The 13,555-nt window shown below is 44.8% G+C and overlaps 2 protein-coding genes across 5 annotated transcripts in view; both read right to left on the minus strand.

The window, feature by feature from the left end:
• Positions 1–7,262, minus strand: part of PAG1 (phosphoprotein membrane anchor with glycosphingolipid microdomains 1) — a 203,434-nt gene extending 196,172 nt beyond the window's left edge. For all 4 annotated transcript variants that reach the window (XM_073679492.1, XM_073679496.1, XM_073679490.1 and 1 more), the window contains exon 1: positions 7,008–7,262. The gene's annotated coding sequence lies outside the window, so the exon portion shown is untranslated. The remainder of the gene's footprint in view (positions 1–7,007) is intronic.
• LOC141265862 (uncharacterized) overlaps positions 1–13,555 on the minus strand; it is a 1,005,842-nt gene that overhangs the window by 595,731 nt on the left and 396,556 nt on the right. The gene's annotated exons all lie outside the window — the stretch shown is intronic.

Here is a 13,555-nt window from a genome sequence, read left to right on the forward strand (position 1 = left end):
TGAGTTGAAGATCATGGGTCATCTAGGAATACAATGATCCAAAGCACACATCAAAATGTACACAGGAATGGTTAAAAAATAAATAATGGACTGTTTTAAAATGGCCAACAATGAGTCCTGACCTCAATCCCATTGAAAATCTTTGGGATGAGCCGAAATCTGCCATTGGGAAAAATAACCCTGAAAATATTCAAGAGCTTGAACAAACAGCAAAGGACGAGTGGGAGAAAATTCCAGCTGAGAAGTGCAAGAAGCTTATAGATGGCTACAAGAAACGTTTGGAGGCAGTCATCAATGCCAAAGGGTGTGCAACCAAGTATTAATTAGAGGTGCCTTTATAGATGCACATGCTGTTTATTCTGTTTCTTCTTTGAAATTGCAGCATGGAAGTTGAAAAACAATGTTTTATTGTTGTATTACTTTCGACCACTAATTTAAAAATCCTGAGGATATAACTTTGGTACATTTCCATTTATTTCTGAAGCTATTGTACAGTCTATGAAAAAAATGAAGGGGTGTCAATAATGGTGAGCAGCACTGTATATTCTCTATCCCACAACCCCAAATAGTCATTCAACACTTTCAGTTCCCTCAGTCATTGCTCACACTGACCTCTCCCTCATATCAGCAGAAGACTTTGGCACCAATTCATCAAGACCAAATTTTTTCACGCCGCTCTTGACCTGGAGGCATGCTGGAGTCACACGCTCCAGATTCATTAAGATTCACCTGCCTATTTTCATATCTGATCCGTTCGAAAAAAAGTTGCCTGTGTCTCTGTGCTTCACCACAAATCCTGTTCCAATCAGGGACTTAAGTAAGATTTATGGATAAGCAACACCACTTCACCACTGCTTGTCCTGAATTTGTCATGCCTATTTCGCCGCAGGTCTGTCCATTGTCAAAGCTGGATGAAAAGGCAAAAGTAACAAAATTTAGATCAGCTTCACGTTGCATCAAAATTTTGTAAGTTTTCAAAGTTTTTATTACCAAAAACTCTGGTGTAAAAGCTTTTATGAATCAGGGGCTTTGCCTCACATATTGAAAAAAAAATGACAGACAACATCGGAGAAACCTTTAAATGCTCAACCACCACAGCCCCTACAATGCCCTTCCTCCTTAGCCTTCATTCCCACCATTACTGAAGAAAAGCTCAGGCATCTTCTCTCCAAATCACACCTCACCACTAGTTCTCTTAACCCTATCCATTACCCAACCTGCTAATCCCAGCTCTAAGGCTATGTGCCCACGATGCAGAAATGCTGCATATTTTTTCCGCTTCTCCCTGGCAGGAAAAACGCATGCGGTTTTAAAATGCGTTTTTCCCGCCAGGTAGAAGCGTTTGGCAGGCGCTTTTGCATGCACTTCCGCATGCAGGTTATCAAGCTCTTTTCCAAGCGATTTTAACATGACTTGGAAAAGTGCTTGACAACTTGGTCACACTATATAAATCCATGCAACCGGCATGTATTTATAGTAGTGTGACCAAGTTAGTTAAAAAAAAAATAGAATAAGAATGGTAAAAAATAAAGATTATACTCACCTTCCGATGTCCTCGCAGTGTTTTCTCTGCTGCGTCCGGTGTCTTGGGCGGCTCGCGGTGGTGTGAAGGACCTGCGGTGACGTCATTGAGTCATGTGACAGGTCACATGACTCAATGACGTCATGGCAGGTCCTTCACAACACCGCGACCCATACAGCAGACCAGACGGAGGGGAGAAAACACCGGGAGGACATCAGAAGGTAAGTATAATCTTTATTTTTTATTTTAAATATTTTTTTTAAACAGGTACTATGGTACCCAGGTCTGGACAAGAGTCTCCTCTCCTCCAGACCTGGGTACCATCCGCACATTGAACCGTGTGATATCCGCATGTACAGATGTAGTCATGCGGATGTCAAGCGGTCCAATGCAAGTCAATGGCGGCGATTACGCTGTGTGTCCGCAAAATTAATGGACATGCCGCATATTGTTCCGCAATGATAATCCGTAGCGGAAATTTCCGCAGCATGTGCACAGCACATGCGGATTATCATTGGGGACCATGGGGCACGTATTACCAAGATTTTTTTAAGCGTTTTCGCTGCGGAAATTCCGCGGCAAAAAACGCTTGAAAAACGCATAGTGGGCACGCAGCCTTACTCTTCTTTTTAATTTATCATTAATCTCTGGGGTCTTCCCTTCTGCTTTCAAACACGGGACAATCACACCTATACTTGACCCAACCTCTACGTCCAACTATCACCCCATATCACTACTCCCTATTGCCTCCAGACTCTTGAACACAATGTCCACACTGAACTTTCCTCCCACCTCTCAACCAACTCCTCTTCAACAACCTACAATCATTTTTCCGTCCCAACCTCTCCACTGAAACTGCCCTGACCAAAATTACTAACGACTTACTGCCAAACCTAAGAGACAATACTCTGTTCTCCTTCTCCTAGACCTGTCCTCAGCCATCGACACAGTTGACCACTTCTTCCTACTACAGATCCTTTGTAACGGGTAGAGGAGGCATTGCAATTTTTTTTCTGGATACTGAGCATATACTAATAAAAACTGGTCTGTACTAGGCCTTAAAGTGTGTAGCAAATATGGCCCTCACTAGAAGGTTGATCACCTGACATATGAGATCTATGTAGCGAGAGGTCATTAAAAAAATACTTCAAGCAAAACTGATATGCTTGTTGCAGGACCTATTCCAGCCTGAGGGCACCGGGACTCAAAGACCCCAAAGAGGGATTGCTTCTGTCAGGCATCGCCCCTCATGCCGTGCGCGAGATAGAACATTGTGTATCAGTTTTTCCCGGAGCGTTCACATAACATATGGCTGACAAGCTTATTGGCCTGGAAAAATCTGTGTCACAAAATAACCACTGGAGCGACAGCTAAGAAACTATGTCCTAAGAGTAAAGAGCAAAACACCGCTATAATGTAATAGTAAGGAACATATGTACAACGTCTCTGTATGAGCTGCTTCTTCACGGAATCATCAGTGTATAAATCGTAAGGGCTCGTTCACACGTAGTGGACATTCTGTGGATTTTACGTCTATATTTGTGAACATAAATTTGCAGCCTTTAGTATCACCTAAGCGGAAGAGATGTGAACAATCAGCTGTGATACAAAGGAGGAATTAAAATCTGCAACAAAACCCACTTGCAGATTGTCGCAGATCTAGAGGAAAAAAAAAACAAAGAACCTGAATAAAAACAATCAATGAGTGCATACAGCCAGTGCCTATGAAATGGGCGGCATGTGTCCGCTGTCAGGCTCACTTTAAAGGGATATAGGGTCAATCTGCAGGTTAATAGTGTTCTGACACTGTGCGGTGCCCACACTGAGAGCCCCGCTGCCACGAGGAAATTAACTTTATTCCTCCCGGCAGCCTTGCTCTTTCAGTCATAGAGGTGACTGAAGCTGTGCCAGAGCCATCTTTATGACTGATAGAGCGAGCCTGCCGGAAGGAATAAATGTAATTTCCTCCAGGCAGCGGGGCTCTCAGTGTCAGAACGCTATTAACCTGCAGATCAACCCTATATCTGCAGGTTAATAGCATTTTGTCACATGACAGGTTCCCTTTAAACCTATATATTGAAAGTAAATTGTCCCTTTAGGACGCAGGAGCCGATAACGGCATCTATCAAACCTTTGGGCGCTGTCATTAGTCTGGCATAAACCCGTGTGAAACTTTGTAAAAAAAAATGTTTATTCTTCACAACTCCCAGCAGCTCAGACAACTTTTTGGAAATTGGAGCTTCTCGGGAAAGGGGCATGGCAGAATGTAACTGCTAAAATTCTTATTTATGGCATAAATTACAACAGAAATGTACTCCAGTCCTCAATGGAAATACACATTTCTGGAGGCGTCCGGCAGCTGAAAGATGCCCCAAATTCATTAAGAGACTTGTTCCTCTTAGAGACGGTCCACCATAATATGTGGCAAGCACAGACTGACTGCAGTGCCTCCCCGAACCTAAAACACGTCCTAGTAAATTTGTACACACCCTTGTATATTACGGTCACGGTGCACCTTCGGGAGAATAAAGCTGCGTATGTTGTCCACTGACTCCACCGCTATGCACATATATACGATTTTGTGGGATCTTGTGATAAAAAGCACAATCTAAACTGTTAAATACAGTGAAAAAGTACATGATCCAACACAGAAAACCAAACATATCAAAAAGAAGACAAAGCGATACATCAGGCATAAGAGAGTTGGATACATTCAGATAGAGGTTTGTACAAAGCTTTACATTTCACCTGTTTCCACTTGTCATGATGATACGGCCCATAAAAAAAGTCAGACCATGTTCACACACATACACTGCTCTCCGCTAAGCACTCACTTTGGGGTTTATGTCGGAATCCACAAAAAATGATGATTCAACCATTCACTTGAATGAAGGTGACGCAGTCACTATGGACACTGTCTGCCCTCCGTGCTGATTGTATTCGTGGTTTGCCACGAATCGTGCCACGACAGAGGCCAGACAGTGTACAGTGACTTTCTTGGCTTCATTAAAGTGAATAGCTCCATCAGGGCTCTGTCGGGTTCCCATCGAATACAGTATTTCATGGATGTTGTCAGAAACCTCGATATAGGACTCAGCAGAGATCACTGTATTAATGTGAATATAAGTAAATCTGGCACAAGGTTTTTGCTATGTAATCTGAGAGAAGCATGATGTGGAGACAGAGACCCTGATTCCAGCGACGGATAACTTCCGAAGCTGCTCGCTGCAGTTTTGATATAATCACTGTTAGATCTGCGGCAGATAAAGCAGTGCTCTGAATGCTGAGATCTGTATAACCCCGCCTACACCACTGATTGGCAGCTTTCTGCCTATGCACAGTGTACACAGAAAGCTGCCAATCAGTGATGGTGCGGGGTTACACAGAGCTCTTGAATATGGAGGACTACATAGCAGCAGGTTTACTAGTCCTCCAGTGATAATCTCCAGCTGATATAACTGAAAAAAAAAAATGACAACAAGCATCCCAATAAGTGACTCATAGCTGGAATCAGGTTCTCTATCCCTACATTATGCTGCTCTCAGATTACATGGCAAAAACCTGGTGACAGATTCCCTTTAATCCGTGCAGGACCGGGATGAAGAAGCCGAGCAGCAGTGCAGCAGGGGATGATTGCTGTAATATTTTAACTTTTCCTGCTCTTATCTCGTCTAATTTAAGCACAATCCATTTACTATATTTATTTGTTCTTTTAAATAATCTTTTCTACAAACAACTCGCCAAATTCCAGCTTTCTGCGCGCCTGCAGGGATCACACAGCCGCCCCCCCCCACTCCCTGCAGGGATCACAAGCCGCCCCCCTGAAATCTTCTGTATACACCTGGTAGTTTCCATTACAGAAGGAGGGTTGTCCTTACAACTTGGGTCTCCCAGAACCGCACACAGGTTCGGGCTGCGGACCTCCGCCGTACACGCAGCTGATAACAATACTGATTTCCAGCAGCCAGAATACATTTTCCCACTCAGTACAACATACTCCGCTGACACCGGCAGAACCGTCTCTGTGCAGCACCGGGCGCACACTGAGGTCAGCGGACACAGCGTGGACGACCTTGATGGCTGATGGATTCATACAATAGCTCTGGTGCAAAGTGTGGGTAAGAGCTAAGCATGGAAAGTCTATCCCCCGTCTATCCACATCCACGGCCTTGTATATCCGTTACCCGAGAGCCCCACACTGCTGCAGGCAGTATATAGAGCCTACACCTGGTATACGGGGTGAGATGCCCAGCCGTACACTGTACCACCACTGACCACATCAGGTCAGGGGCCGTCAGCTCCCCTAGGGCCACCCTACACCTCATATTGGGCCCCAGATTTTAATGAAATGCTCTATGTGTTCTCAGTGTAAATGATGAGGGATAAAAAAGTGATGGGGAGTGGGGTGTACTTATTAGCCTGTATTCACACATCAGTGTCGTCAAAGCCAGGAGAGTCCGACACACAGAGCAGGAGGCAGACCGCAATTATACTTTTCCTTTAAGTTCCACTCCTGGTTTTGGAATATAAATACTGATGAGACACTGATCAAATATTGATGTGTGAATAAGCGCCAACGTGACAGTATTTGCAGGTCACAGACACTGAGGGTTCACCATACACACAGGAGCCCGTGACCAGGAGGGGAGGGGTCGGTCACCAAACACAGGAGCCCGTGACACCGAGGGGGCAATAATATACACAGGAGCCCGTGACACCGAGGGGGTGAGGGGGCAATAATATACACAGGAGCCCATGACACCGAGGGGGTGAGGGGGCAATAATATACACAGGAGCCCGTGACACCGAGGGGGTGAGGGGGCAATAATATACACAGGAGCCCATGACACCGAGGGGGTGAGGGGGCAATAACATACACAGGAGCCCGTGACACCGGGGGGGGTGAGGGGGCAATAATATACACAGGAGCCCATGACACCGAGGGGGTGAGGGGGCAATAATATACACAGGAGCCCATGACACCGAGGGAGTGAGGGGGCAATAACATACACAGGAGCCCATGACACCGAGGGAGTGAGGGGGCAATAACATACACAGGAGCCCATGACACCGAGGGGGTGAGGGGGCAATAATATACACAGGAGCCCATGACACCGAGGGGGTGAGGGGGCAATAATATACACAGGAGCCCGTGACACCGAGGGGGCAATAATATACACAGGAGCCCATGACACCGAGGGGGTGAGGGGGCAATAATATACACAGGAGCCCATGACACCGAGGGGGTGAGGGGGCAATAATATACACAGGAGCCCATGACACCGAGGGGGTGAGGGGGCAATAACATACACAGGAGCCCGTGACCCGGAGGGGGTCACCATACACAGTAGCCTGTGACACCGAGGGGGGTAGATCATGATACCCCTGGCTCCACCATACACGGATACATGCCCCACAGAAGGCACGGTGCCCCCTCCCCGCAGTGCCCGGAGCTCCCCTATGGGGCACATACAGCAGATCTTACCAGTGTCTCCGGGTGCTCAGCCGCCTGGTCAGCGGGCACCGAGCACTGGCAGCGGCCGCTCTCTGTGGGGGGATCCTGCTCCTGCACACGCCGCTGCCGCCTCCGCAGCCCCCGGAGAGATGCACTAGAGCAGCCCGGGGCACATGTGTCCTGCCCGGCAGTGCCCGGTGTCATCACACCGCCCGCTCTGCAGCATGGAAGCAGCCGTCTCCGCCTTCCTCCTCCTCCTCAGTGCCCGGGGAGGAGCAGCTCATAGCCGGGGAGGAGGGCGGCACACCCACGGCTCCTGGCAGCTGCGGGCACCGCACTCTCCACACAGGGTGGTAGTACAGCGTGTATAAGCCCTGGGCAGCCTCCTACACAGAGCTATGGGGCCACTGATCAGCCACTAAAATTGGGGAGAGCCGGGATGGAGTGTGGCTGTGCCCGGCCATGATATTGAGCTAAAGTGCCGGCACTATTCTAGTCCGTTACTGGAGTAACATTTCTGACGAGGCACACGCCACCGAGAAATTGCAACAAATTCACTAAGTGGCGTGCGTCTCCTCATGAGTTTAGCACATCGTACTGCAACGAGCCCTTCATTAAGACTGGAGTGCACAATGCCAATTTTATTAAATCAGCCGCCATGCGTTTTCATTGAGGAGTTTCTGGTAACAACTGGGCAAAAAGACTCGTCAGTGTGAACACATCCTAAGGATATGATAAAAAAAAAACTGAGCAGAAAGTAGCGCAAACAGGGTCTTATCCGACAAACAATTACAATAATTATCAGATTATGCTAACCTGATCCATAGATTTATGCGTTTTGAATCGTTGTCCAGCTGCTGCGGATCCACGGGTTGTCAACCCATGAAATGAAGATGTGGAGAATTTGTGGATTCTTTCCGCGCTGCCGAATATTGAAGACGTCAGTTACCAAGAATTATTATTAATCACGCGGATTTTATTCAGCGCATTTCGAAGTTGAAACACGAGGTTGTTTCCTGAGGCCGAAGTGTGCGTCACTTCGAAATGCGTTGACTAAAAACCGCATGTGTAATAATAATTCTTGGTAACTGACATCTTCAATAATCGGCAGCGCGGAAAGAATCCACAAGTTCTCCACATCTTCATTCCTAAGGATATGTTAACAGAGGATTTTGACGTGGATTTTACAGCGTATTCTGCTCCAAAATCCATATGAAAAACAGCTTCAAATCCTCTCTGAGTGAGCTCCGTATTCATTTCCATAGGAGAACACGCTCATAGTGCTCTTGGGATATCTGAGGGATATCTGCTTTAAAAAAAACTCTCCAAATTTGACTCCTGAATGAATTGGAACAGAAAGAACTCTGGATATATATAAAAAACAGAATATAAACGCACCAAAACACAGCTGCCTAAATAGAGCCCCTACTCTTCAAGACATTCGATTTTCATGCTTGTCTTAATGAGGAGGGGTGATGGGGTCAGACGCTCCCTATTGATTATGAGACACATGCCTCTTAATGAATCAGGAGTGTCTGACAGGTGGGGTGCACCGCCATGCACCTCACCACAGATCTTACCCTCGTCAGGGACTGGCATAAGATTTGTGGCATAAGGAATGCCACAGCATGTCATGAATTAGACTCGCTGTGGCGTCTTGCCCCAGCTTTGCCTTTTTTGGCAGAACTGGGCGAAACTTGAGTGAAACTTGAGTGAAAAAGCCAGAAGTCACTAAATTATTGCGAAAATCAGATTTGCACAAAAATCTTGCAACTTTTCAAAGCTTTTAACAACAGTTTTCCGGTGTAGGAGCTTTGATGAATCGTGGCTTACGTCTTTTTGCGTTTTTATGTTAAGCTGCACCAACGTTTTGAAAATGACACAGAGCTTTGCGGAAGGAGGCAACGTAACCTGACAGATCCACTGTAATTTACACCACAAAGATGGCGCAGATTACAGCAGAAATGTACTACTGTAAGTATGCAGACACACGGGCAGAGAAAAATGTATCCAATTCATTAGGAGCTAGCCTCTCAATGAATTTTTTGCATCTTACTTCAGCAAAATCTGGATCCAGACTGGCGAACAAAGCGTCATTCTTAAAAGATTCTCAGTTTAGGGTTTTTATGTGGATTTTTCAGCCAGAAAAATCCATGTAAAAATCTCTGTGTGAACATAACCAAAGTTTAGATGCTGGGTGACTGCACAAATCTTATCAGTTGTCCAGCTCAAGTGGAAACTAACTGGCCGAAAACATCTGGCATATGTGAACCAGGTCTTATATCCGCAAAACGGCCCCAACGCTGTGCACATGAGGCCTGAAAATTCTTTCTACTGCATCTTAACAAATTTCCTGCATATTTGATATCTCAGGCAAATAACGTTTCGATGCCTGCTCTGAACAGACATAGGTTTGCGGTATACATATGTGCTATTTTTGCACAATTCAAGGGGTTGTTCTGCTGCTGTCATACATTGGGAAGTAAGCAGTGTACATAGTGTTGCATCCCCACATAACATTCATTAGAATATGACACATACATGATACCTGACGAATGTGCACACGTCCTGTTGGGTATGTGGGAGCTGCTAACCTCCTCCTGATGCAGAAGTAACAATCCCTTTAAATTTGGTCTACAGTGCACACTAAGGGCCTGATTCATTATTGCATTTTTTTTTTGTATTGTTTTTGTGTTTTTAGCTTGTTTTTAATTGATGCATTTTTTGAAGTTTATTTTGTATGTGTTCACTTTTTTATGTTTGCCAGTACGGGGGCGTGTTTTTTTTTTGTCCAGATGTTTGTAACCAAGTCATTAACTGTGCCTTTTTTTTGCGTAGTTTTACTCCAGTATCCTCCTCGAGTGATTTAATATACATCAGAAATTTTTGCGCAAATATTAAGGCTGCCTGTCAGTAAGTGCCGACTGTGCAGATACAGCCACCTCTCCCTATAAACAGAGCGGTAACTGAACCAGTGCCGTCGCCGTGACTTAAACCAGAATGCTAGGCGGACAGCAGTGTGAACTGCCTCTTCTTACCTCAGCACATGTGATATCTCCAGTATTAGATCAGATGCAGAGTGGACAGCAGTGTGAGCAGCCTCTTCTTATCTCAGCACATGTGATATCTCCAGTATTAGAACAGATACAGGGTGGACAGCAGTGTGAACAGCCTCTTCTTACCTCAGCACCTGTGATATCTCCAGTATTAGAACAGATAAAGGTTGGACAGCAGTGTGAGCAGCCTCTTCTTACCTCAGCACCTGTGATATCTCCAGTATTAGATCAGATACTGGGTGGACAGCAGTGTGGGCAGCCTCTTCTTACCTCAGCACATGTGATATCTCTAGTATTAGAACAGATACAGGGTGGACAGCAGTGTGAGCAGCCTCTTCTTACCTCAGCACCTGTGATATCTCCAGTATTAGATCAGATACATGGTGGACAGCAGTGTGAGTAGCCTCTTCTTACTTCAGCACATGTGATATCTCTAGTATTAGAACAGATACAGGGTGGGCAGCAGTGTGAGCAGCCTCTTCTTATCTCAGCACATGTGATATCTCCAGTATTAGAACAGATACAGGGTGGACAGCAGTGTGAACAGCCTCTTCTTACCTCAGCACCTGTGATATCTCCAGTATTAGAACAGATAAAGGTTGGACAGCAGTGTGAGCAGCCTCTTCTTACCTCAGCACCTGTGATATCTCCAGTATTAGATCAGATACTGGGTGGACAGCAGTGTGGGCAGCCTCTTCTTACCTCAGCACCTGTGATATCTCTAGTATTAGAACAGATACAGGGTGGACAGCAGTGTGAGCAGCCTCTTCTTACCTCAGCACCTGTGATATCTCCAGTATTAGATCAGATACATGGTGGACAGCAGTGTGAGTAGCCTCTTCTTACTTCAGCACATGTGATATCTCTAGTATTAGAACAGATACAGGGTGGGCAGCAGTGTGAGCAGCCTCTTCTTACCTCAGCACATGTGATATCTCTAGTATTAGAACAGATACAGGGTGGACAGCAGTGTGAGCAGCCTCTTCTTACCTCAGCATATGTGATATCTCTGGTATTAGAACAGATACAAGATGGACAGCAGTGTGAGCAGCCTCTTCTTACCTCAGCACCTGTGATATCTCCAGTATTAGATCAGATACAGGGGGGATGGCAGTGTGAGCAGCCTCTTCTTACCTCAGCACATGTGATATCTCTAGTATTAGAACAGATACAGGGTGGACAGCAGTGTGAGCAGTGTCTTCTTACCTCAGGACCTCTGGTATCACCAGAATTAGATCAGATTGAAAGGGTAAGCAGCAGTGTCCCTGATCTATTCAGTAGTAGATCAGATAGACAGGGTGGACAGCAGTGTGAGCAGCTTCTTTTCACCTTAGAATCGCTTGTTATCACAAGTTTTAGATCAGATAGGCAGGATGGACAACAGTGTTTGCAGCCTCCTCTTACCTCAGCACCCCTAATATCTCTAGCATTAGATTAAAATACCAATGGAAATATATCTTTCTACACATGAAGGGGGGGCAGGGCTTCTTACTGCACATGCTCACAAGCACCTGTACTATTAACATCGTAGGACAAAATGACATGAGTGTAACAAGATGGCAGACATTTTAATGTACTATAGTGATTACATCCCTAGACAAAATGAGTATGATTTGCTAATTAAAGGTATTTAGGAATGTATTTATAATTACATTTCCTTTCACGCTTTACTTTTTTCCATTCCCAGGGAACCCCTGTAAGGATGGTTTCACACAGTACAAAAAACACTGTGGTCAAGTACTGGTGGTCAATCAATAGGAAGATATGATATCCATGTCCGCCAGTGCCTTTTTTATGGCGTTTTTTAACACTTTCTCATTTTTCAGACACTATCTTTTTTTGTTTGTTTTTTCATACTTAGTATTCTCCAAGTATACCATTTTTTCAAGCATACAGGACTCTCTAAAGGAAAAAAATGCAGAAAAAAATGTCTGTGTATAAAAGAAAATGACAACAATAAAACCTTTGATAAAATCATGACATTTTTACAAGGCAGAAAAAATGCCACCAAAAGCAAGTCATAAAAGAAGTCTATAGGGAACATCGGACCACCGTCCAAGATATGGGAGAGCAGATCTGTTGATAATGTGAAAGGGGCCTTAGCTATCTCAACGTGCATGCAGAGCATAAAAGAAGGCATCCTTCAGCTCCAAAGCCCTCTGTAAAAGACTGAGTCATAAGACACATCGAGTGCTGCTCGCTGCTTTGGAGGACCCTCAGCATTGTTACAAATATGAAAGGAAACTCCTTGATGTCAATGGTTGCCCTGGAATGTTCTGTTCCCTCTGCAGGAGCATTCCTGGAAAATCAGGTACTTGTTTGATTCAGGTTATATCAGCTAATTTTCATTCCAATCATATGTTGAAGACCACTTTTCATACAATTAGGCTGCGACCCTATGCTGCTGTGATGTTTCCATGAATTCCCTGAGCAATCAGTTAAAAGGACCCGTCACTTGCACCAAAAAAAGTAGTTAAAAACTTTGTACAAATCCTTAAGGTCCCCTGATTCTGACGCTCTTTTGCGTTTTGCGCTACGTCACTCCATTGCAGAGATATTCACATTTGTTTCTTCTTCAGTGCAGTATGTGAAATCTCTGCTTTGCAGTCCAACTGGGCATTTCTTCAGAGTCTTCTGTGGCGTGTCCTTTCACTCTTCCCTTCCAGAAGCTGCCAATCACAGCTCAGCAATGTCTGAGAGTCAGACTGATAAAATGTTAAATCAACTGGGAGAGAGGGTTGCATACACGCCCAGAGAGAACTCAGAAGAATCACCCAGTTGGACAACAAACAAAGATTTCACATAGTGCCCTCCAAAAGCAAGATCTGTTAATACCTCTGCAATGGAGTGACACAGTGCAAAAGGGAAAGCAGCAGCAGAATCAGGGAAGCTCTGGGATTTTTACAAGGTCTTTAACTTAATATTGCAATGATTAGCTGTTTCACCTGCAAAACCACAGGTCCATTGTGATCAGCCACATGGTTGTGCAGTTGAAATAGCTATCTCCTTGCAAGATTAAGTGATGATGCAGAGAAACAGTGAAAAGCTGCAGTGGCAAAGGGTCGCTGTGGCTCAAAGCACGATCGCTGCATGTGAATAGATTCTTATAGGAGACTTTTTCCCTATCCAGTAAAAGGTGGCAATAGAGTTATCAGTAGTTATAGAAGAGCAGTAGGTTCATTGTTCTCCTCTTCCCAGGATGAACTGTAATTTTTTTGCACGTGACTGAAATTACTTTGTGCCTGTAACTTTCTAATTTTCGTAATGCATTTGTTTTCTTCCAGGATTCCATTACTTACACCATGTAAACCATTGTATTTTACTTTTATATTGTTATTAAACATTCACAAGCCACATAAACAGCAGCTGCAGCTACAACGCTGCAATCTGTCACTGTAACAAGGTTACTTCTAGCATTGATAGGACAGACTGGAGCTTTATTATGCTGCTAACAAAACAGTGGAATTTGGAACAAATGCAAAAATCAACACTTTACGGAAATATATCACTGTCATTCAACAA

Source organism: Phyllobates terribilis, unplaced genomic scaffold, assembly GCF_046119375.1.
Source record: "Phyllobates terribilis strain yellow unplaced genomic scaffold, ASM4611937v1 Scaffold_4__5_contigs__length_816908805, whole genome shotgun sequence".
NCBI classification, from domain to species: Eukaryota; Metazoa; Chordata; class Amphibia; order Anura; family Dendrobatidae; genus Phyllobates; species Phyllobates terribilis.